This window comes from Macrotis lagotis, chromosome 7 (assembly GCF_037893015.1).
Source record: "Macrotis lagotis isolate mMagLag1 chromosome 7, bilby.v1.9.chrom.fasta, whole genome shotgun sequence".
Lineage (NCBI taxonomy): Eukaryota > Metazoa > Chordata > Mammalia > Peramelemorphia > Peramelidae > Macrotis > Macrotis lagotis.
This window is the reverse complement of record NC_133664.1, coordinates 72,031,354-72,057,848: the sequence shown is the minus strand read 5'-3', so window position 1 is coordinate 72,057,848 and position 26,495 is coordinate 72,031,354. Positions and strand designations below refer to the sequence as shown.

Genomic DNA, 26,495 nt, shown 5'->3' with positions numbered 1-26,495 from the left:
AAGCCTCTCCATGAAGGAACTGCCTCTGATTATCTTCTAAGGAAAGTTTCAGATACTTGAGATGGGAGCCATTTGCTTGCCTGCTGTGTAGAATGGGGATGTTATAAGTCCCACTGCTGTGTCTCTGACAGATTTCAGAAACCCCCTAAACAAATTTCACATCTCAAGAGGGGGAAAATGCTACTTTTTTAAAGATCTCACAGGGAAATCCTCCTTCAGAGCATAGTCTTTGTGAAAGTAGAATTCCCATGAAACAAAATGAAAAGTGGGGTTTCCGCAATGGCAAAAGTAAAGTAGAAACTTGAGATTATGACTTAGAGAATTCAGGGAAGAAAAGAATGACACTATTTTCTTGTCTCATTGTTGAAAATGGTCATACAACAGTTTAGGTATTTGGTTTTTATTGCAGATACCTGGTTCCTTATTTCCTCTTCTCTCCATTTCCTTTGTCAATAGAGACTGGAAAAGAATAGGGTTTGTCTTCATGGATTTGCTGAAGGAATCCATAGTCACTTTTGCAAGGCTGGCAGGAAAATGTACTAGATGCCACTATTCCCTGTGTCCATGAATCGGATCTAGTTCAAATCATGACAAAATTTTAAAAATGGAAGGACTTTTTCCTGGTTTTCTAGTCTACACACTAAAATAATCCTGAACATAATATATTTGACAAGTCCTCCAACCCCCAATTGATGAATTCCATGGAAGGGGAATCTCTATCTCTTGAGATCATGAGGATGATACTTATACCTAGCTTTGTCATCCACAAACAATGATCAGGAGCAGCTAGGTGGCACAGTGGATTGAGTAGCAACCTTGGAGTTAGGAGCTGAGTTCAAATCTGACCCTAGACACTTAATAATTACCTATCTGTGTGACTTTGGGCAAGTCACTTAACCCCATTGCCTTGCAAAAAGCCAAAAAATAAAAAATAAATTAAAATAAAGTTTTCAAAGTTAGTTCTAAATTACATTAAAAAGAAAAAACAAGCAACGATCAACCACCAATGGACATGTAGTATTTGAGTGTGCCAGATATGAGGTTCCTCAGTATGAAGTAAAAAGGTGCCATCTTTCTCTTCCTTGGCTTTATGAACTAGGGTGGGCAACAATAAATCAGGCACGCTGCTTGCATGTCTTGCTTGTCTTGAAGGTATGTCATCAAAAGATGAAGATTTTTAGACTTATGCAACCTGGGTTGTTTTCTGTACTGCTTCAACTGGCCTAATTGAAATCCTCTGTTAAAAGTGGGGGGAAAAAAAGGATTAAGGAACCATTAAGCTTCGAGTTTTTTTAGGGTTGTACTACAATTATCTGTTTGGAATTCATAGATTAAAAGATAACAACCAATGCCAAAAAAAAAAGAGAGAACCAAGCCCTTCCAATTTGCAAACTTCTTGTTCTTTATTTTTGCTTCCACATGGTTTTAATCTCTACATTTATAACTCAGTGCCCAAGGCTGACCCCCTCTAGCTGTATTAAAATTCAAACACCATTTATGTATTTATAAAAACTAAAGCCAACGTCTTACTCATTTTAATTTGACAGAGAGGATTTCTGTGGCGTTCCTCCTGAAAACGAGTAGAGGCAAAGAGCTAGAGTGAATTGAAAAATGTCCTTGGAGGGAAGATGCTGTCCTTACCATGGGCTTTCTGTGATGTTAGGACAAGTCTTTCACTCTTGCCGCCCATGCCTTAGCTTCTTGTCTTGTAATTGAAGGCAAAACATTTTATGGGGATATTTTATGGATTAGTGCCTCAGTCTATGGCATGTGAAAACCACAAAGTAATCCTCCTTTACGCTCAACTTTTTGTAGACTTCTTATGGAAGCACTGAATTTAGCTTCAGGCCCAGGGACTAAAATAAAATATGGAAAATTTGAAAAGGGTTCAGAAAGAATGATTACAAAAATGAGTCAAGGTTGGGAATGGGGCTCCTTGGGAAAAGATCAACGGAAATAGGCTCATTTAGTTGAAGAAAGAGAAGACAGGCTGGTTCTAGGGTCAAATCTGTGAATTCAGAGCTCTCTTCCAATATTACCCATTTGACCCTGGATAAGTCATAATCTCCTTGGATTCAGTTTCTTTATAAAATTAAGACTTCAGGCTTCAGGTGATTTCTTTGATCTTCTAATTCTTGGCCTATGTGGCCATTATTTTCAAACTCAGTAGGTAGGAATTCTAATTTATGGAATTTTGGTCTGGAACTATCTAAGTATTTATTTTACCAGGATTTTATCTACTTCCCAAGTTTTATATTTTAATGCAATTATCCCTGAATTTCTTCAATGAATATTATTCATCATTACTGTTTGTCAGTCTCTTCAAAACAAACTTGTTAACCTCCAAAAACCATCAGCTTATAAAAAGTACTAACACCAGTATCAAACAACCAAAAAAGGGTATGTTCTCCTTTTAAAAAATAAAATAAGATAAAAAAATTTTTAAACTGAAGTAAATTTATAGAAGCAAAGTGACTTTTTAGCCTACTACCTCCTGAACCTGCCACTGTTTTTCTGTGACTTGTGTCAAACATAGAAACAACTTATTCTGAACCTTGTCATTATTGTACATTTTTTTCCTTTAATTTTTTTTTGCATTCCTTTACCAAAATAAGGTCAAAATGGGTACAGAATTTAGATAAAAAGGGTGATACCAAAGATAAACTAAGACCAAGAAATACTCTAACTAATCTATGGAAAGAGGACAAATTTATGACCAAACGAGAAATAGAGTAATAAATTATAAACTGCAAAATGAATGATTTTGACTATATTAAATTAAAAAAGGTTTGCACTAATAAAATCAATGCTGCAAAAATTAGAAGGAAAGCAAAAAAGCTAGGAAATAATCTTTATACCTGGGAATTCTGATAAAGGTCTCATTTCTGAAATATATAGAGAATTGCATAAAATTTATAAGGTTACAAATCATTACCCAATTAATAAATGGTGAAAGGATATGGACAATTTTCAAATTAAGAAATTAAAGCTATCTTAATCATATGAAAAAATGCTTCAAATCATTATTGATTAGAGAAATGCAAATTAAAACACCTTGAGGTATCAACTCACACCTATCAGATTGGCTAAGATGACAAAAAGGGAAAATAATCAATGTTAGAGAGGCTGTGGGAGGATTCGGGCATTGGTGCATTGCTGGTGGAGTTGCAAACAGATCCAACCATTCTGGAGAGCATTATGGAACTACTTCCAAAGAGAAATAAAACTGCTCATATCTTTTGACCTAGCAATTCCAATTCTAAGTCTATATCCAGAAGAAATCATTAAAAAATGGGGAAAATCCCACATGTTCCAAAATATTCTCAGCAGCTCTTTTTGTAGAGGCAAAGAACTGGAAATTGAGGGGATGTCCATCAATTGAGGAATAGTTAAACAAGTTATGGTACATGAATACTACGGAATATTATTGTTCTATAAGAAAAAATAGTGACAGCTAGGTAGCACAGTGAATAGAGCACTAACCCTGGAGTTAGGAGGATGTGAGTTCAAATCTGACCTCAGACACTTAATAATTGCCTAGCTGTGTGACCTTGGGCAAATCACTTAACCCCGTTGCCTTAAATAAATAAAAGAAAAATTTTAAAAACCACATAAATGGTCAAACTCTAGAGAAGCATGGAATGAATTACAGGATCTGATGCTGAGAAAGGGAGCAGAACCAACAGAACAATGTACATGTTGACAACAACATTGTGAGATGATCAACCCTGATGGATGCAGCTGCTCCCAGCAGTTCAGAGAGCTAGGATAACCCTACTAGACTGACTATGGACAATGTTATCTCCATCCAGAGGAAGAAAAAACAAAACAAAAATCCTTCAGAATCTGAGGAACACTAAATTCACTTTTAAAAAAAAATCTCATATATTTCTTTCCCTTAATCCTAATTCCTCATACCAAAAATGGCTAACTTGTAAAGATGTTTAACACAGATGTATACATACAATAGTAACCTGACTGTTTACCACTGAGAGGCAGGGGTAGGGTGGGGGGGGGAAGGAAAAGTGGAAGGAAATTTTGTAACTTAGAAATATGCAGACATATGGATGAATGTTAAAAAAAACTTTCATAACATGTATTTGGAAAAAAGCAAAACATCAATAAAAAAATAAATTTTTTGCATTCTTAAATGAAATTTGATGACATTTTGAAGTCAAAATGTTTTCCAGAAGAATGCATTTCCAATTCTAACTGAAATTCAGTGGAAAAATTCAGGAATTCCATTTTCAGGCAGCTTATCAGAAATAAATCTAGATGATTCAAGAGAGTTTACTGATCAGATTGGTAGACTTAGAGAATGCTTAATTATGTCTTCTGAAGGAAATTAACCTTTGGCACCTGCTGAAGATGAACTTCACTAATGGAGCTTATCTCAAAATGGCCTGGTTAATCTTCTGGGTTGTATTTCTGAGGGAGGAGCCATAGCTTTGTATCTAACATCCAGAGGGGAGTTTACAGACTTCTTTTTCCAACCTAAAAGTGGAGCAAAACTAAGAGTGGACCAGATACTTGAGATGGAGGAGGTGGTCAGATTCCTGCCCAAGGAGTTATTAATGACTACCTGAGAAATAATATATTGCAGAAGCAGAATTGCTTCTCCCCTGTGACCTGAAAGGAGAGTTCATGGGTAAGGTTGAGTTTCCCTGCCCCAGTCTTGGGTAGGTGTGGTATAATCTCTCAACTACATGCGAATCAAGTGGCAAAATGGTGATAGTTCCTTAGGATTATCTCTTTAGGGCCCATAGGAGAGTTCTAGAATCTGGCATTCTACCTAGAGAATGGGGGGGAAAAAGAGAGTTCTTTGGTCAACATCAGCTTCAGGATTGTCTTGAGAATAACTCAAATTTATAGAGTATTAGGATCTGATCTTCTCTATTTCCTGAGTAGACCATCCATCTGGGCCCCAGAGACAGAAGGAAAATCAGTAAGACACTAAGTAATTAGATGAAGGAGCAAGGGCTTGACATTCCACTTTTATTCTATCTTATTTGGATGGTGTTGGTTCAATGGGATTAGCTTCGCTGTCTATTAGCCCCAGTTATATCTCCAGTCTATGGCTTCCAAACCATTGAGTAGTGATCTGAGTCTAAGTTTCTACATAGAATACATAGAAAAGAAGATTCGGTAAGGAATAGCTAGGTATATTGTATTAGGCCTAAAGAAAGGAAGACTCATCTTCCTGAGTTCAAATCCAACCTCAGACATTTACTATGGGACCCTGTTTGCCTCAGCTTCCTCATTTGTCAAATGAGCTGGGGAAGGAAATGGCAAACTAGTGCAGTAACTTTGCCATGTAAAGCCAGAACAGGTTCATGAAGAGTTGGACATGACTGAAAAAAATAACTAAACAAGATTCAGTGAAATGGCAGGGATATTGATAATAAGGAAAACACTATGATGTTGGAAGACTTTATTGCCATGTGAAAAGGGAGAAGAATCGTATTGATCTGTTATGGGTTGCTCTGACCTCTTTATGCATTTTATTTGCCTGTTGAAAGGCTCTTATGAGCCATTCTATTTTTTCTCTGCATTTCTAAGTGGTAAAATAAAGACTGTCCTGTCTGGGGTATGCATTAAAGAGAATTTGTATGGGATCTATATAGACATAGGCACAAACAATATCCAGAGATTTTTCCCAGATAAACTCGATATAATAAACCAAAGAAAAGAATGAAATGTTTTGGATAGCCCTCAGAACTGGACCCAGCTTGTATAAATTCAGAGCCTGGGGCAATGATCCACACATATTCCTTGAAGTCAGTTACATTTATATATTATATTTTTAAACTTGTTAAAAATAATAAATGGCTTTTTGTTTCCTTTATATAGGCACAGAGGAACAATTTAGATAAACTTTACCACTTCCCAACTTTCCTTCAGACTGACCTTGGAAATGGGATTAGATCATCCAAGTATTAACTCACCCCCAACGGCTTCCAAAGAGCAGTCAATTCTTTTCATGCCAAACCACGCCTCTAAAAATAACTTTCAGAAAGCTATGGAAAGAGCAGGGATATTCTCTATCTGCTGTTAACATGAGTATGTTTTGAGTACTGCATAGATACAAAAAAGACATCAACTTTGGGTTGCTTGAGTAATTAAAGAGACATTTTCTTAATAATAACATAAATTTATGTAGTGTTTAATGTTCTATAGCACTTCACAAATGTAATACTTAATGGACTGCATGCTCATTCGAACCTTGCAAAAGCCCTGTGAAGTAACTACTTCAGGGTTGATTACCCATGTTATACAAATGAAGAAAATGATGCTCAGAAAAGTCAAACCACTGACTCAGGGTCCCACAGGTAGTGAATATCAGAGGCAGGATTTGAACCATCCTGCCTTTCAAGAACCGTATGACTATAAATCTTCAGATTTAAATTGTAATCTCAAGTCAGTTTTTTTAGAGAGCCAATGAGAAAGCACTGGAAAGGTCTTGAGAGAGACTGTTATCCCCAGACTGCCAACCCTAGTAAAGCAGAGCCAAGAAGTCTGGAGAAGATTTGAAGAACTTTAATGTTACTCAAATAGAAATTAAAAAAAAAAACAACAACCCCCCCCCCAAAAAAAGCCAAAGCCAACCCTCCATACTTCTGTCATTGTCTACCACAGTGTGATTTCAGTTAGTCTTAGAGAACCTCATTCTTCTGTGTGACACCCCCAACCATGATGGACAACAAAGATGTAGGAGTACAGAAAAGCTCACGTGACTTCTTTGTTATTCACTTCTCTTTCCAAGAATATTGGTCCATTCTTCCTTACTCACTTCATGTCTTTTGCTTGTCTTCACAGTTCTTGTGCCTTTCAGAGGACAAAATAATGAATCAATTTGGTCAATCAATTCAGTCAAAGTAACTGGCAGCTCAATGGGGGGGAAATCAAAGTAACTGTCTGAATTGACTGGTTGTTTCACTCACTTCCCTGGCAGACTCAGTCAAATCAGGAGCCTTGTGTCTCCTATTTAGAGTTCTTTGGGGGTAAGGACCTTTCCTCATTCTGTTATCATCTTGCTATTTTTATCTAGCCTAGAGTTGGTGGTACTCTTTGGACATGAAATGATAGTGATTGTCCAGACCTGCTGTAATTACAACTTGTTCTGCCTAAAAAATGAGAGTAGTTTTTGTTAAGTAGATTTGTTTTATGCCGCATGTTTACATTTATCTAAAGAAATACAAATAGCTTTGAAAGTACCTGTTATCTCCAGGGATCCTCATGGAAATGAGGTGCTGTGTCTCACAAGGAGCTCTTGGCAAACGTTATTTGTAAAACAAAAAAAAAAAAGAATCCATATGGTGCACACCATCTCTCAAAAGAAAAAAAAATAAGGCTTTCTTTGCTCAGGAGCCTTTAGGGGAAACTAAAGTCAAATCACAAGGAACAAATGTGCTATTTTAATTTTGGCCTCACAACTTCCTTTCCTGGATGGGTCTCAATCTCGGATAAATAGCAACCTCCCAACCAGAGAGCCTTCTAGAAACTCAGTGGGATCCTGGGAGATACGTTCAGCCCTGGCCAGCATGACCTTGAAGCAAGACAGGTGATCTCAGATGAGGGTAATGGAAATTCTGAGTAGTTCGGGAGGCAGGCGTAAACTTCCCGCCACCAGAGGAAATTTTCGCAGCCCTCCCTTGCCCTAGCTTCTTGGAGGCACCTGCTCCCACAATGGAAGGACCCATTATTGTTCAGCAGATGGTACTGTAGATCACCATAGACTTCCTAACAGCTGTGAAATGTGTATTCCATTCCTGATGCTTAGTATGGCAAGGACGTTAGTGAAGTAAATTGAAAGCTTGCATCCAGCTAGGACAATTTGTCAGTCTTCATTATGGCAAGCTGTGTGGTAGCACCACTGGAGTTAAGGGTCAGTGTGGCTTCCAATTAAAACTCCCTATTTAAGGCGGATTTATGTTTGGTCCATTTCAAAATACATCAGGCTGCAACTTATCATTTAGGCTGTCAACTTGGAAGTCTTTCTTTTTTTTCTTTTCTTTCCTTTTTTCTTTTTTTTTTTTTTTGAGTAAAGGGCTTAAAGGCCATTAATTTATTTCAAGTTGTAAAGGTATTAACGAATGCATAAAAAATCCCAAGAAAAACAAAATAGCAACCTCATCCAGATGTTTTCTCAACTTACTGAATGCATTCAAAAAAGCAAGGAGGGTTTAGAGACTCTTTGTCCCACACATGGGGTATTTCTACTTTTAATATGTTTACCATGGGAACGCTGTGGTGAAAGGAAAGGACAGACTACTTTTTTAGAGGATGCTCAGAATTCATGTGTTGGGAATTTTGAACAGAGCCCAAGTCATTTGGTGGGAGAGTTCCGTTAACTCAAGGCAAAAACATAACTTCCTGTTCTTGAGAAGGGAAATACACACACATCCTTATCCATATATTTGAAATATATTCAAATCTCATGTGTAACTTAAAAGCTTACATGCATGTGAGTTATTATCATTGTTATTATTGTTATTGATAAAGTTCAAGGACCTTGGACATCAAAATGGTCTCTCAATGTAACATTTGAATGATGTAAGCACAAATGAAGCAATAACATATGGAAGAAATTTCCCTTATCATACCTGTGGTTTAAAAAAATTAAAGAGAAAAGGGAAAAAAGGGGATTGGCAAAATAGATCCAAGGTCTTCTGGCCAAGTTAAATCGGAGGGGAAAACCCTGAGATAACCTTTGCTTTACAAATGAGAGCAAGAGGGAGGGTAGGAGGAAGAAAAAAAACAGGAGAGGAATTTGTCTCCTGCCAAGGGGGAACCTAAAAATATCAAATACAAAATGTCTTGACTAACAGATCTTTTGTTAAGATCTCTATCTTTGGCTTCCCTTTAATCTTTTTTTTTTTTTTTAACAAGGGCTCATTAGCAGCTCCCAGGCCAGGTTTGGAGAACAATAAAAAGCACCCAGTGTTCCTTATTTCTTTTTTGATAACCTTATGTCCTTTCTTTCCCGCTCCCCGCCCCCCAATCCTACCCCCTTCCTCTCAGTTCACCCAAGAATTAAAGTTTTGTTAGGTCATATACCATCCACTTTGGTATATGCATTAGATTGGAAAAACTAGCTTTGCCAGAGGTGCAGTACCCTTCTGCTATTAAAATTCAGAGCTCTCCTAGGAACTGTTGACCTGCAGTCAGAGATGCTACAATGCCTCCCCAGAGAATAGAAGCTTCTCGAGTGAAGGAAGTGTTCCAATTTTTGAAATCTTCAGTCTTCCCAGTTATCTAGTATATACTAAGTATTTGTCAATTTATCCATTGGGTACTCTGTGTAGATATGAGTCCTAGTGCCCAGTGCCCCCAGGATCAAAGCTATATGATGGTCTGTAGGGAGTTCAAAGCCTTTCTAACCTTGACCCTCCCTTTCACTTTCCAATTTTCTAACATCTTCCCCACTGTTCAAACCAGCCCTCCTAGACTTCGACCCAGTTTCTTCACTTTTCCCTCCCTTGAGGTACTTCCACTGTGTTCAAAAAGAAATGGATGAGGAGAAACAGAGACAGAGAAACTCAGAGCATTTTCTCTGCCTCCACATCTCTTCCTCATGGATTCCTTGGCTTACTTTCAATTCTAGCTAAAATGTCACTCTACAATTCTTTCTTGATCCCTTTGATGCTAGATCCTGTCCTCTCTTGATAGTCTCCAATTTATCCTGAATATGTCTCATTGGAATATAGCTGTTTCAAATGTCTCCTTCTTTACATGTTGAGTTCCTTGAATGCAGGGATTGTCTCTGTTTTTCTTTATTTTCCCACTGCTCAGCACATAGCTTAGCAAATAGAAGGTGTTTAATAAATGCTTGCCAACTGAGAAGAAAATGAAGAAATTCTGGAAGCCAAATTTCTTAGAAATTCAGATTTTAATTTTTTAATTTGTTTTGAGGCAGTGGTGATGTTGGAATCTTACTCCTTTCTGTTCATTCCCTAAGCACTAATCAATCAATCGACAATCATTTATTAAGCTTCTACTGTGTGCCAACTACTGTTTAACTCTTCAAAGAGGCACACCAGTGCTTACATTTCTAATTCAAGGGTTATTCACCTAAGGTTCATGTAGTCTACAGACACAGTCCAAACATCTATAAATTTGGATGAGGGGAAAAAAATTACAGCTTTATTTTCATTACCTTCTAACTGAAAGGCAGCATTTCTGTTAACTATGAATGGAGGCTTTAAACTAGCATTCTAAGAAGGGGCTCCATAGATTTCACAGACTGACAAAGGGGTCAATGCCACAAAAATAAAAAGATGAGGAGAGATAGAGAAGACACATACAGACATACATACAGAGAGAGAGAGAGAGAGAGAGAGAGAGAGAACAAAATAAAATTTAAAACTCCTTTATGGACAAGAGGGGAGAAAGGGCTCCTCTTTACTTCCCAAACAGGAAATAATCAATAATTAGAGTTTAATCAAAAGAATATTGGGTTCAAAGTCAGAAAATAATGGATTCAAATCCTGGTTCTGATACTTGGAAGTCATCTTTTTGAAGCAGTTTCCACATTGACAAAATGTGCCAGTAGTCATAAAACTTGTATTTTACTATTTTGCTGAAAATCAAGTGCAATAGATTTTAAGCCCTTTGTAAACCTTAAAATTGAATAGTTTTTTGCTGTTCAGTTGCCTCAGTCGTGTCTGACTTTTTGTGACCCCTTCTGAGGCTTTCTTTTTTTTAAATTATATTTTATTTTATTTTTCCGATTACATATTATGAAAGTTTTTCAACATTCATCCACATATATATATGCTTATTTTTAAGTTATATGATTTTTCTCCACCCTCCCTCCCCTCAGGACAGTCAGGTGAATATTGTACATACACATTTATGTTAAACATGTTTACAGATACATTTTTGGTATGAGAAATTAGGATTAAGGGAAAAGGAAGATTCCATGAGATAGGAAAGAAATACATAAGAGAAATTTTTAGAAAGTAGTGTTCATTCAGATTCTGTAGGGGTTGTTGTTTTATTTTGTTTTTCTTCCTCTGGATATGGATAGTATTGTCCATAAAAGGTTTCCCTGAGTTGTCCTAGCTCTCTGAACTACTGAGAGGAGCTGCTTCCATCAAGGTTGATCATCTCACAATGTTGTTGATGTCTACATTGTTCTCTTGGTTCTGCTCCCTTCATTCAACATCAGATCCCATAACTCATTCCATGCTTCACTAGAGTCTGACCATTCAGGATTTCTTATAAAACAATTGTATTCCATAATATTCATGTACCATATTTTATTTAGCCATTCCTCAATTAATGGGCATCCCCCCAGTTCTTTGCCACTCCAAAAAAAAAGCTGCTATGAATATTTTGGAACATATGGGACTTTTCCCATTTTTTATAATTTCTTCTGAATATAGATCTGATATTGGAATTGTTGGATCAAAGGGTATGATCAGTTTTATTTCTCTTTGGGTATAGTTCCATATTGCTCTCCAGAATGGTTGAATTAGTTCACAATTACACCAGCAAAGCATCAATGTCCCAAACCTCCCACAACTACTCCAACATTGATTGTTTTCCCTTTTTATCATCTTAGACAATCTGATAGGTATGAGGTAATACTTCATAGTTGTTTTACTTTGCATTTCTCTAATCAGTAATGATTTGAAGCATTTTTATGACTATATATATGGCTTTAATTTCTTCATTTGAAAACTGTCTGTTCATATCCTTCGACCATTTATTAATTGGGAATGACTAGTAACCTTATAAATTTTTGATGCAATTATCTGTATATTTTAGAAAGTAGACCTTTATCAGAACCCCTAGTTGTGAAAATCATTTCCCAGTTTTCTGTTTTCCTTCTAATTTTTGCAGCATTAGTTGTATTAGTCCAAACCCTTTTTAATTTACTATAGTCAAAATCATCCATTTTGTAATTTATAATGTACTCTTGTTTGGTCATAATTTATAATTTATATAATTTATAATGTTTTTAGCTTGGTCATAAATTTCTCCCCTTTCCATAGATCTGACAGATAGAATATTTCTTGTTCTGTTAATTTAGTTTATGGTGTTGTACTTTATTTTTAAATCCCATAGCCATTTTGATCTTATTTTGGTATAGGCGGTGAGATGTGGATCGAGGACTGATTTTTGTCATTCTGTTTTCCAGATTTCCCAACAACTTTTGTCAGATAATAAGTTCTGATTCCAGAAGCCGATGTCTTTGGGTTTGTCAAACAACAGATTACTGTCGTCATTTACAACTGTTTCTTTTGAACCTCTCCTAATCCACTGATCTACTACTCTATATCTTGGTACCAGGCACTTTTGATGAATGCTGCTTTACAGTATAGTTTTAGATCTGGTAGAGCTGGGCCACCTTCCTTTACATTTTTTATCATTTCCCTTGATATTCTTGACCTTTTGTTGTTCCAGATGAATTTTGTTACTATCCAGCTGATGTTTTCTTGACAAAGATACTAGAGTGGTTTGCTATTTCCTTCCTTCTTCAATTTTACAGATGAGGAACTGAGACTGAGTGTTCTTACAGCTAATAAGTGTCCATGGTTGGATTTGAACTCAGGAAGAGAGGTCCTTGACTCTAGGCCTGGCTCTTTATCCACTGTGCCACCCATCCAGTCTTTAAGAAATCCCTAGCACTTATATAGGGTTTAAAGGTTTGTACAGCAAAGCAAAACATTAAAACCTCATAATGACATATATGGGAGGTGCTATTATTTTTCCCATTTATATAGATGAACAAACTGAGATGGGGAGAGTTTCAGTTTCTAAGTGACTTGTCTAGTGCCATTCAGCTAGTAAGTATCTAAAGGTAGAATTTGAGTTCCGGTCTTCTTGGCTTCCAAGATCAATTCTGGGCACAGAACCACCTAGATGCCCAAACCATAGAGATCTATGTGTGTAAAGGAATTTCAAGTCATTACTCACAGCTTGTCTGTCTGTCTGTCTCTCTCTCTCTCTCTCTCTCCGCCCCCCTCTGTCTCTCCTCATCTATTTATTTTTGTAGCATTTACCCCTTCATCCATCTGTGAAGTCTATACAGCCTCTTCTCAGAATGGTGATTTGTAGCCTCCATTCATAATCACATATGAATCCAGAGATTCATGATTATATAGGTAATAAATGACAGAGCCAAGATGTAAATGTAGGTCTTGGGCAGATTGGTGGTGATGTTGATAGAGTGCTAGTCCCAGAGTCAGTGAGTTCAAAATCCAGCCTCAGGTAAAGTCACCAAATGGGTGACTTTGGGCAAGTCCCTTAAACCAGTTTGTCTGTTTCCTCATCTCTAAAATGAGCTACAAAATGAAATGGTAAACTACTCCCAAATATTTGCCAAGAAAACCCCCCAAAAGGGTCACAAAGAGTTAGACAAGCCTGAAAAACAACTGAACAACAACACTTTGAGATTCTTAGTTTGGCTTCCTTTCCATTGTAACATACTGTCTCCCAGATGAATCATCTAGCAGAAAAATATAGCCACATTGCCATTGATAAACCCAGGGCTGAGCACTGAGATAGTCTGTATAAAAGGTCTTGAAAGGCTTCTAAAATTGGACAAATGATTTCAAAATTCTGTTTTCTTTCTGGAAAAGGATGTTCTGGCTCTCCGACTGCCTTACCACCACAACAGAAATATGTTAAGTAAGCAAATATATACAAAGAAATAAAAACCAGCCCAAATAGTCTCCAGTTTTCAGGCAATCCTCAGGGGTCATTATAGGACTGTGGGCAAGAAAAGCTTACCTTCAGGATGCTATATTTGCAAAAGTCAAGTTCTTTGGCCAGGGAACAGAGGGAGAAGTGAAGGATACTGGGAAAGTGTGTGTGTGTGTGGGGGGGGTGTTGTACAAATGAGTCTAATTTTCCTTTTAAGGTGAGGTTTTGCATTTTAAAAGTCCACTGAAATAAAACTGAGCTCCTCCACAAGCCAGCGATCAAAGATTTTTTTATCAAATGGAAAAGGACTTTTTTTTTAAAGTGTCAGTAAATAGGGTTCTCAGTCAGAACTATCTTAACAGGGAGTTGAGCCAGATACATTTGGTAAGAATAGAAAATATTTTGACCAGTCAGTCTTTTTTTTTCTTCTGTCCAGGCAGAGGAAATGAGTCAGCCGATTAAGGGTGCAGAAGCAGGGGATGTCGTTGGTATTACCCTGCCTAAGACCCAAGAGAACAGTTGGGTTTCTGAGATATCAGCACCAAACTGTCTCATCAATCTAGGTTTTAGCAGGAATCCAATGGCAGGACTGCAAGATGAAAGCAAGAATGAGGCAGGGATGCCTGTGGCAAAGTCTTCACAGCAACTGGGAGGACCAGAGAAGAATGAGGCTGATTGGTAATAAAAGAGCCTGGAAAAGTTGGAAATGGGCTTTTCCTACAGCATGATCTTGATAAACAACCCAGATCATTGTCTCAGTTTCTGCCTCTGATTGATAAGTGTGACTTGAGAATGTGCTTCAGAAGATAAAACAGCAGCTTTGCTAACTGCAATGTGTGATCTATGGGTAACACCAAAACATCCAGGTTTCCTCAGATAAATACTTTCCCAATATCATTCACTACTTCTTCTGTTCCCTGGTCATATATTTTATTCACAAATATGATCTCTTGAAGATAGGGCTCTCTTACCCACCTGTAATAACCCTTAAGGATAATTCCTGTTAAAAATAAAGGAATCAGATGAAAAATCCCTGTATTGACTATAGAGGAAAGCGATTACATTAAGGTAGATGTTGAGGCCTCAGGAATAGAGGAGTTTAGATTTAAGAACTGAGGGTTTGGATCTCAACCCATCCACCACCCACCACTCTCTCCCTTTCTCATTCTCTCAATAGTTATTTCAAAGGTATAGCAAAAACAAATGTACAATTACTTTTATTTTTCTCCAAAAACCATGGAAAGCAAGCAGGAATAATCTTCCCTTACAGGATATTAATCTCAAGAAATCCACTCAAAATTAAGCTTAATTCCTACAAAGCACTGAGTCTACCAAGTTCACATCCAAGATGTCACAATCATGTTGGTTGAGTCCTCATCTCACCTTCTCTGGATCAAGTCCAATAGATCATTCTCAAGGTTCTCAAAACACTAGTGCTAGGTTGGCTGCAAAATCCAGTCTGGATTCCTCACTTCTTTAGTTCAATCCTCTGATTTTTCAAAACTCAAAAATAAGAGACTTCATTCATCTTAAACAGGAAAAAAACACAGCCATAAAAGACTTAAGACTGAATGGTCTCAGTGGGGAGAAGACCCCCAAGGCTGAATCCAGCCACAGAGTAGCCAAAGAACTGAGGCAAGAAAACTCCTTCTTCTCTTTTTTTACAGATAAAGATGCCAAGAGAACATAAATGATTTGCCCAGGGTTGAATAGGAATTGACAGGAAAGATTTGAAACCAGGTCCTCAGATACCAGAGCCAGGGCTCTTTCCAAAGTTTAGATCCTTAGCCAAACTTTTCTAGGAACAGAGATGTAAGAGTTATATTTAAACTTTACATCTTTCAGTATTCATACCATTGGTCACTGATTCCTCTGTCAGCACAGGAGTGGAGAAAGAATGTGGAAGAATTGAGAATTTAAAGGTGATTGGTCTCTTACATATATCATAACTTCTTCTTGGGCTGGTTCCAGTCTTGGAGGAAGGTCCATATTGATGATTTAGTAACTTTGATCCAAACCAGATTTCTCTCATTGGGATGTGACTTGGTAAGATTTATGTCCTACAAAAAAAAGGATCTGGAGGCTCTTTTTTAAAGCTTAAAGAACACAGTTCAGGATATGGGAAATAAAATAGTGAAAAGACAATAAAATATCAATGGAAGAAAAGGTAAGCAAAGTCATTTTAATAGAATTTAGTGAGGAAAGCAGAAGAGAGGCTGTTTGTTGATGATTCATAGTCATATTTCTAAAACTATGGGAAAATCTGTTCTCTTTCAATCCCAATATCCAGACCTTCCTAAAAATTATATTATGATAGAAAAATAAAAGCCTGAGGTAAAGGTTGTTGTTATTCTGAGAATTTGGTTAAATTAATTAGTCAAATTGTACACAGCTTTGCCAGTATCCTTCATTTTTTCCCTCTGTTCCCTAGCCAAAGAACTTGGCTTTTGCAAAGCACATGAATTTGGATTCATAGGTCTCCAGTTCAAATCCCAACTCTCCCACTTCATAGCTGAATGCCCTTAGGAAAGTGATTTAATCACACTGAGCCTCAATCCTCATCTGTAAAATGAAATGAGACTAGATAGGCTCAGTGTTCATAGCACAATGTTCTACAAGGATATGAAGACAATCTTTGTGCTTTACTTATAGCTTTAATTATTTTCAACAGTACAGATGATTCCAAAAGTTTTCATCCTAGTTCTGACTAGAAATATCTATTCCTTTTCTAACTATCTGTTGGAATTTTCCATCTAAGAATTAATCAACACCCATTTATTATTGATATGGTGGATCAGAAAAACTCATCTTAATGAATTTAAAATCCGGTCTCAAACCCTTACTAGATTTGTGAACTCTTGGGCAGAGTCACTTAACTCTGTTTACCTCAGTTTCTTCATCTCTAAAATGAGCTGGAGAAGGAAATCACAAGTCACTTCAGTATCTTTGCCAAGGAAACCCCAAATTGGTCACAATATGTCAGATACAGAAAAAAAATCTGAACAAATATTATTACAGGCACTATGCTAACTACTGATAATACCTAAACAAAATAAAAATAGTTCCTGCCCTAAAGGAGCTCACAGTCCAGTGGGGGAACTGAAACCACCGAAACCACTATGAATAACAAGATATGAACAGATAAATTCCCCCCTCAGAGGGAAGGCACTAACTTGAAGGAGGATCAGAAAATGCTTCTTATAAAAGGTAAGATTTTAGCTGGGACTTAATGGAACCAGGGGACAGATGAAGAGGGAGAAATTCTAGGGATAGAAATGCCTAGAAATTTCAACCAGTAAAAATGCCCAGAATCAAGAAATGGAGTATCTTGTTTGAGGGATCCTAAGGAGGCAAGTGTCACTGGATCCCAGGTTATATAGAAGGGATTAAGGTATAAAAAAAATTGGAAAGGCAGGAGTGGGTTAGACATACTTTGTATGTCAAACAGAGGATTTTATACTTGATCATTGCTGTTGATGGGGAGGCTCAAGAGGGTTTGTTGATAAGACCTGCTCTTGAAGGAGATCAATTTTACAACTGAATGGAGGATGGACTAGAGTGGGGAGGGGACTGAGGCTCAGAGATCAATCTATTGTTTATTGCAATAGTCCAGCTGTGAGGTGATAAGGACCAGCACCAGGATGAAGGCAGTATCAGAGGAGAGAAGCAGCAGGTGTGTGGGAGAGATGAGATGAAGATAAAATTGACAGGACTTGGCACCAAATTGAATATGGAGGGTGAGAAAGAGTATTGAGGAAAAGATAACACCTTGGTTATGGATGTAGATGACTGGTGGTATCCTCCACAATAACAGGAAAGTTCAGAAGATGAGAAGGCTATGGTGGAAAAAAGACACCGAGGGTGTTATTAAAATTAACTGCCAACACTTCAAAAATCTATTCATAAATTTCTGATTCCTGTGCCTCAAAAATTGTGTCTCTCCCTTCAATCAACATTAAAATTCAATTAAATCAATATTTATTAAGCACCTGGTAAGGTGCAATTTTTTTTATTTCTGTTGATTACATACTCTTCTTCCAATGTCTTCTTTGACTTTTCCTTATACCTCATTCCCTACCCTCTCCCCCTACACACATATACGTCCCATATTTATCAAGTCTTATTGATTCTTCTCTCTGCAATGTCTCTGAAATCAAACTCTCTACTTCTACTGTCACTTTTAAAATTACAGTTAAAATCATCATCTTTCTAACCATGTCAATTCCCCACTCAAAAAAACCTTTAGTTCCCAGTGCCTGCCAAATGAAATATATTAAGTATTCAAAAATCCTCTAGTTTATATGTATACAAACATACATATATGTATATATCTACATATAAATATATATGTATTACATATGCATAGACTATTAAAGTCTATCTATTCTGGTTTTGAAACTTAAAATCTAGTCTTCCAAGATTAAGAGTATGTACCAGTCTGTCCTTGATGTCACCCCTTGATGGTTCATGAATTCTAAAATGGAATAATGACTTCTTCCCAAGCTTCCTCATTGATAAGCAACACATCCAGAATAGCAGGAAACAAGCAATAAAGTATTGTGTGCTAGACACTGTACTGAGTACTTGACTAATATCTCTTTCCTTATCTCACTGTTTCAAGGATCAAACTATAACAAGACAAATTAAGAATTTCTCAGTTGCTCCAATTATAAGTGTCAGCAAGTGTGTGGATAATTCAGGCTACTCATCAGTACTATATGCTGTCAGATACTAACAGTACGTTCTATCTCCAAGCACTTATTTATTTTTTTTCTTATTTAATTTTTTGTTCTAATTACATGCAAAGGTAATTTTCAACAGTCATCCACTATGAGTTCCACATTTTTCTACCATTCTCCTTCCCTGCCCTCCCCAAGGCTGCAAACAATCTAGTAAAATACTTACAGTAGTGTATAACTATTTCCATATTAGTTATATTGTGAAAGAGGAATTGGAACTAAAGGGAAAAAACATGAGAAAGAAAGAAAAAACATATAAAAGAAGTTCTAAAAGATGAACATAGTATGCTTTGCTTTGCATTCAGACTCCATAGTTTTTTCCTCTCTGGATGTGGATGGCATTTTCATTACAAATCTCTTAGGATTGTCCTTGATCTGCTAAAAGGAGCTACATCCATCATAGTTGATCATCTCACAATATTGTTGTTAATGTCTACAGTATTCTCTTGGTTCTGCTCACTACTTCAGTCAGTATCAGCCTCATACCTTTCCATGCTTTTCTAAAGTCCAGCCACTCATGACTTCTTTCTTTTTTTTTAGGTTTTTTTTTTTGCAAGGCAAATGGGGTTAAGTGGCTTGCCCAAGGCCACACAGCTAGAAAATTATTAGTGTCTGAGGTCAAATTTGAACTCAGGTACTCCTGACTCCAGGGCCAGTGCTCTATCCACTGTGCCACTTAGCCGCCCCTCACTCATGATTTCTTACAGAATAAGAACTGTAATAAATATTTTTGTACATATGGGTCTTTTCCTGTTTTTATGCTCTTTGGAGTACAGTCCTAGTAATGGTATTATTGTATCAAAAGGTTTGCGGTTTTATTGCTCATTGGGCATATTTCCACATTGCTCTCCAGAATGGTTGTATCAGTTCACAATGCCACCAACATTGCATTAGTATCCTAATTTTCCTATATCCTCTCCAACATTGATCATTTTCCTTGTTTGTTATCTTAGGTATGAGATGGTTCCTCAGAATTGTTTTAATTTCCATATCTTTAATCAATAATTATTTGGAGCATTTTTTCATATGACTAGAGATAGTCTTAATTTCTTCATCTGAAAATTGCCTATTCATATCCTTTGGCCACTTATGAATTGGAGAATGACTAATAATCTCATAAATTTGATCCAGTTCTATATGTTTTAGAAATGAATCTTTTATCAGAAACACTAGCTGTGAATTGTTTTCCAGTTTTCTGCATCCCTTTTAATCTTGGTGCATTGATTTAGTTTGTGCAAAATATTTTTAATTTAATGTAGTCAAAATCATCTATTTTGCAATTTATAATGTTCTCTATCTTTTGTTTGGTCATAAATTTCTCCCCCTCTCCATAGATCCAACAGATAGATTATTTCTTATTCTCTTAATTGGTCTGTGGTAACTCCCTTTATGTCGAAATCCTGTACTAATTTTGATCTTATTTTGGTATAGGTTGGGAGATGTGGGTCTAACCCTAGTTTTTGTCAAATTATTTTCTAGCTTTCTCAGCAATTTTTGTTGAATAGTGAGTTATTAGCCCAGAAGCTGATGTCTTTGGGTTTGTCAAACAGTAGATTACTATAGTTATTCACTATTTCTTTTGTACCTAATCTATTCCACTGATCCATTCCTTGTGTTTTTAACTAGTACCAAGCAGTTTTGATGACTGCCACTTTATAATATAGTTTTTTCATTAATTCCTTTGATATTTTTGACATTTTGTTGCTCCCAAAGAATTTAGCTACTAGTTTTCCTAGCTCTGTAAAATAGGTTTTTGATAGTTCGAATGGTATGGCACTAAATCATTTAATTTGGGTAGGAATTGTCAGCCTACCAATGAGCAATTGACATTTTTTCCAGTTATTTAGATGTAACTTTGTGTGAAAACTATTTTGTTATTGTGTTCATATAGTTTCTGGATCTGTCTTAGAAGGTAGATCTCTGAGTATGTTATCTTGCCTTTAAATGGAATTTCTCTCTTTCTATCTTTTTCTGGGTTTTGGGGTAATATATAGAAATGCTAATGATTTATGCTGCTACTTTGCTAAGATTGTAATTATTTCAAGTAGTTTTTTTAAATTGATTTTCTAGAGTTCTGCACCTCATATCTGCTGAGTGAAAGTTTTGTTTCCTCATTGACTATTCTAATTCTTTCACTTTTTCTTCTCTTATTGATAAAGCTAACATTTTAATACAATACAATGCTGAATAGTAATAGTGCTAATAGAAATCCTTGTTTCACCCTTGATCTTATTTGAAATGCTGCTTGTTTACCCCATTGCATATAATGCTTGCTGATGGTTTTAGATAGATACTGCTTAGCATTTTAAGGAAAACTCCATTTATTCCTATGTTCTCTATTCCTATGCTTTTAATAAATAGGAATATTTTTTCAATATCTATTGAGATAATTACAATTAATTTTCTTATTGATATGGTCAATTATGTTGATTGGTTCCTAATATTGAACCATTCCTGTATAACTGGTATAACTGTATAACTTTTTTTTCTGATCATAGTGTGCATTCCTAGAAATAATTTGTAATCTCTTTGATGCAAAAATTTTAAATACAATTTTAGCAATGTTCATTAGAGAAATTGGCTTATAATTTTATCTGTTTTGGCTCTTCCCTGGTTTAGGTATTAGTACTATGTATGACAGTAAAGAAATTTGGATTTTTTTCAAATAGTATATTAATTCCAAAAGAATTGGAATTTTGTTCTTTAAATGTTTGATAGAATTCACTTATAAATCCATCTGGCCCTGGAGAATTTTTCTTAGGGATTTTATTGATAGTTTCTTCAATTTCTTTTTCTGAAATGGGGTTATTTAAATATTTTATTTCCTCTTCTTTTAATCCAGGTAGTTTATATTTTTGTAAATATTCATCCATTTCACTTATTTTGTCAAATTTCCTGTAAATATTCATCCATTTCTCTTATTTTGTAATAAGAGAGTCAGGAGTACCTGAGTTCAAATCCATTCTCAGATATTTAATAATTACCTAGCTGTGTGGCCTTGGGCAAGCCACTTAACCCCATTTACCTTGCAAAAACCTAAAAAAAAAAAAATACCATTTCCTGGCATAAAATTAAAACATCTCTGAGGTACCAACTCACACCTCTCAGACTGGCCAATATGACCAGAAAGGACAATGATTAATATTGGAAGTGATGTGGGAAATCTCTGGAGAAAAATTTGGAATTATGCCAAAAAGGTAACAAAAATGTGCATACCCTTTGATCCAGTAATACCACTACTGGGTCTATACCCTGAAGAGATTACAAAAAAGGGTAAAAACATCATCTGTTCAAAAATGTTCATAGCAGCTCTGTTTGTGGTGGCAAAGAAATAGAAACTGAGGGAATGACCATCAATTGGGGAATGGCTTAACAAACTATGGTATATCTATGTGATGGAATACTATTGTTCTATTAGAAACCAGGAGGGATGGGAATTCAGGGAAGCCTGGAAGGATTTGTATGAACTGATGATGAGCAGAACCAGAAAAATACTTTATACCCTAATAGCAACATGGGAGTGATGATCAACCTTAATGGACTTGCTCATACCAACAGGGCAACAATCAGGCAAATTTTGGCATATCTGTGATGGAGAATGCCATCTGTATCCTGAGAAAGAATGTGGAGTTTGAACAAAGACTAAAGACTATTACCTTTAATTTAAAAAAAAAAGTGTTGTCTTATGTAATTCTGCTATATCTCATACTATATGTTTCTTCCTTAAGGATTTGATTTCTCTCTCATTACATTCAACTTAGATCAATACATACTATGGGAATGATGTAAAGAGTAACAAACTGTCTTCTGTGGGGGTTGGGGAGAGGGAAGCAAGATTGGAGGAAAAATTATAAAACTCAAAATAAATAAAACCTTTTTAAAATGGAAAAAAAACCAAATTTCCTGTCATACAATTGGGTAAAATGGGTCTGAATTGTTATTTCTTTAATTTTCTCTTCATTGGTGGTAAGTTCTCCTTTTCATTTTTGTCCCTAGTAATCTGATTTTCTTTTTCTTTTTTTTAGATATATTAAAGTTTTATCTATTTTATTATTTTTTCCATAAAATTGACTCTCAGGTTTATTTATTAGTCCAATGTGGTTTTTTTTTTTTACTTTCAGTTTTATTCATTTCTCCTTTGAGCCTCAGAATTTTTAATTGGGGACTTCTGTTCTTCTTTTTCTAGTATTTTTTAGTTGCAAGTGTAATTCATTGATGCCTTATTCATATAAGGATTTGAAGATATAAAATTTCCCCTAATAACATCACAATAGTTTTGGAATGATAATTCCTTATTGTCATTGTCTTTTTTTTTTAGTGTTTTTGCAAGGCTTTTGCAACTCTTTTGCAAGGGTTAAGTGACTTGCCCAAGGCCACACAGCTAGGTAATTATTAAGTGTCTGAGGCCCGATTTGAACTCCTGACTCCAGGGCCAGTGCTTTATCCACTGCACCACCTAGCTACCCTGTCATTGTCTTAGATGGAATTGTTGATTATTTCTATGATTTGCTGTTTGATCTACTCATTCTTTAAAATTAGGTTATTTAGTTTCCAATTAATTTTTAGTTTACCTTTGCATGGCCCTATATTACATTTAATTTTTATTGCATCATGATCTGAAAAAATATGCATTTAATAGTTCTTCTTCCTTTCTGCATTTGATTGTGAGTTCTTATGCCCTTTTATATGGTTGATTTTTATATAGTGCCATGTACCTCAGAGAAAAAGATATATTCCTTTCTATCTCCATCCAATTTTCTCCAGAGATCTATTATATTTTTTCTTTTCTTTTTAAATTCTGTTCACCTTCTTAATTTCATTCTTGTTTTTGTTATGGTTAGATTTATCTAATTCTGAGAGAGGGAGATTTAGGTCCCCTACTAATAGTTTTGCTGTCTATGTCTCCCTTTGACTTGTTTAACTTCTGTAAGAATCTGAATACTATACTACTTTGTGCCTTTATGCTTAATAATGCTATTACTTCTTTGCCTATCATGCCTTTTAAGAAACTGCAGTTTCTTTCCTTATCCCTTTTAATGAGATCTACTTTTTCTTTTGCTTTGTCTGACATGAAGATTAATTCCTTTGCTTTCTTTTACTTCATCTGAAGCATATTATATTCTGCTTTTCCCCTTTTCTTCTCCCCTTCTCCTTTTCTTTTAAACTTTTACTTTAACTTTAATTTACCTTTACTTTTACTTTGACCCTCCTAGTTCCTTCTCCTTTCTTTTTCCTTCTCTCCCATCCTCCCTCTTCCCTGTAAGTTAGGATAAATTTTTAAATCTAATTGGGAATGTATGCTATTCTCTCTTTGGACCAAATCTGAGATGAGTAAATTTACTCATTGTTCACATCCTCCCTTCTTTCCCTCTATTTTAATAGACTTTTGTGCTTCTTTATGAGGTATTACTTTTGCTCTAATGCTTCACTTTTGCCCTGTATAATCCTTCTTTTCATGTATTAATGTTTTTTATACCTATCTTATAAAAGGACACACTCCTTTTATCTGTCCTTACAGAAGTACAATTCTCAAGGGTTGAATGATTGAAATTTAAACATCATTAACTCATAGTCACTTTATTCCCACAGTCTCTGACCAAGTACACTCCACTCAACTGTCTAATTAGAAATACAATTCTCAAGATTATAATAAATTTATAGAACACCCTCAATAGATATAATCCTATGAATTAAAAGTATCCTGTAAAGCAAAATCAGTTCATGATCCATTTATATCCACACCTTCAAAATACACTCCCTGCAATCATTCCTAATAGAAATACACTGTCATTAGCTAGTATCATATAAAGCAAATCACTTCAAGATTTGTGTATAAAGGGCAGCGAGGTGGATCAATGAATAGAGCACTGTCCCTGGAGTTGGGAGGAACTGAGTTCAAATCTAACTTCAGTCACTTAATAATTATCTAGTTGTGTGACCTTGGATAAGTCACTTAACTCCATTGCCTTACCAAAAAAAATATTTATACTCACACCCTCTAGTATACTTCCCCTAAATGTCCTAATAGAAATACAACCCTCATGAACTAAAGTTTCAGCTAAAGCATCATCACTTTCATGATTTTTACCCAAACCATCTAAGTATGTTTCTTTTAACTAACCTAAGAAAAACAGAATTCTCAAGAGTTACAAATATTGTCTTCCTATGTAGTGATTTACACAGTTTTAATGTTACTTACTATTGTTTTTTTCCCCCTTTCATTTTACCTTCCCTTAAGTCTCATATTTGAAGATTGAATTTTTTTTCAGATAAGTTTAAAGTCTTCTATTTCATTGAAAAGCCATCTTTTCTTCTGAAACAATATGTTGAATTTTGCAGGGTAGTTGATTTTAGGTTGTAATTCTAGCACCTTTGCCCTCCTGGAATGTTGAATGCTAATAAGTCTTGTGTAATCCCAGCTGTGGTTCCATGTTTTTAAATTCCTTCTTTTTTGAATGCTTGCAGCATTTTTTCTTTGATCTGATAATTTTGAAATTTGGCTTTAATATGCCTTGGAGTTTTTATTCAGGGATGATCAATGGATTCTTTTAAGTACTATTTTGTCTTCTTCTTCTAGGATATTAGGGCAATTTTCCTGATAATTTCATTTTGATCCAACTTTCAGGTAGACCAATAATTCTTAAATTATCTCTTCTGGATCTATTTTCCAAATTGTTCATTTTTCCTAAGAAGTACTTTACATTTTCTTCTATTTTTTCAGTCTTTTGCTTTTGCTTGATGTACTCTTGGTGTCAACATGGATTCATTAGTTTCCATTTGTCCAAATCTAATTATTATGGCTTTATTTTCTTAGTTAGCTTTTGTGTTTCCTTTTCCATTTGGTTAATTTTACTGTGTAGTTTTCTTTACCCAGTTGGTCAATTTTACTTTTTGATGAGTTATATTCCTTTTCCAGTGAGTCATTTTTACTTTTAAAGGAGTAACTTTCTTTTTTCTATTTGACAAATTTTACTTTTAAAGGTATTGTTTTTCAAATCAATATTTGTAATTCTTCTGCATGACTTTCATTTCTTTTCCCCAATTTTTTTCTTCTCTTCTTTTGGTTTTTAAAATCCTTTTTGAGCTTTTTTTAAGGGGTCTTTTTGGATTTGAGGTCAGTTCATAAATCCTTTTGAGGCTTCACATGTAGATATTTTGTCACCACTTTCTTCTTTTGAGATGGCATTTTATTGTCTCTATCAGAATAACAGCAATCTATGGTTAGCACTCTATTTTCTTTTGCTCATTTTGATAGTTGAGCTCTGCTCCTAGTGCATAGGGAGAACAGTCTCAAACTTTTTGTGCTGGAGCTAGGTTCTGGTCAGGCTTACTGCTTACTTATGGGAGGATTTATTTTCTGCATTAGGGTAATCCAACCCAGTACCACCTGTTGCACCAGCATTCTCAGGGTTCAAATTTGTCTTCTGAACTGGGATCCTCACTGCTGGCCTGGTGCTGGCACCACTGGCTTCACAGAAGCTTGGAGCCTCTCCTGCCTATACTGGACTATAACCCAGGTGAACTAGATCTTCATTGAAGTTCCTCCACAATCTCTTGAATTGAAAACTTGTTTCTTTATTTTGTGGGCCCTGTGTAGAAGTTTAATTTAAAGTTGTTTCAAGAAAAATCCCTGAGAGTTTCCCAGTTTTGTAACATCATCTTTACTCTGCCCTGTAAATCCACTTAAATATTTATTGAATTTAATTCATGACAACCAGATGGCACAGTTGAATTTGGATGTCACCTTGTCACCTTAAGGAAGTCATTTCCTGCCTACCTCAGTTTCATCAATAGCACCACCTTCCTAGGGTTGTGAGAATTAAATGAGACAATATTTTTAAAGTATTTACACATCTGGATTTGCTAAATAAGCACAAGCTATTATTAATAAGTAATTGACTTTATATTCTTTAAAGTCTAAATGTGGCTTATATAAAATCAAGGAATGGGCTCATTGGTAGCCATTTATTTCTAAAACATTATCTGCCTGAATTCAGTATGAAGAATGAAAAAAGAAATGATAATAGCTAACATTTGTATAGCACCTATTATATGGCAGGCACCAGGGACTAGTACCTAAGTCTTTTACAATTGTTATCTCAT

At 35.7% G+C, this 26,495-nt stretch overlaps 1 long non-coding RNA gene across 1 annotated transcript in view; it reads left to right on the top strand.

Moving 5' to 3' along the window:
* LOC141493710 (uncharacterized) overlaps positions 1-14,601 on the top strand; it is a 31,441-nt gene extending 16,840 nt beyond the window's left edge. Inside the window, exons 2-3 of the long non-coding RNA XR_012470302.1 lie at positions 12,146-12,290; positions 14,090-14,601. This is a non-coding gene — a long non-coding RNA (uncharacterized LOC141493710). The remainder of the gene's footprint in view (positions 1-12,145; positions 12,291-14,089) is intronic.
* The last annotated feature ends 11,894 nt before the right edge of the window (positions 14,602-26,495 follow it).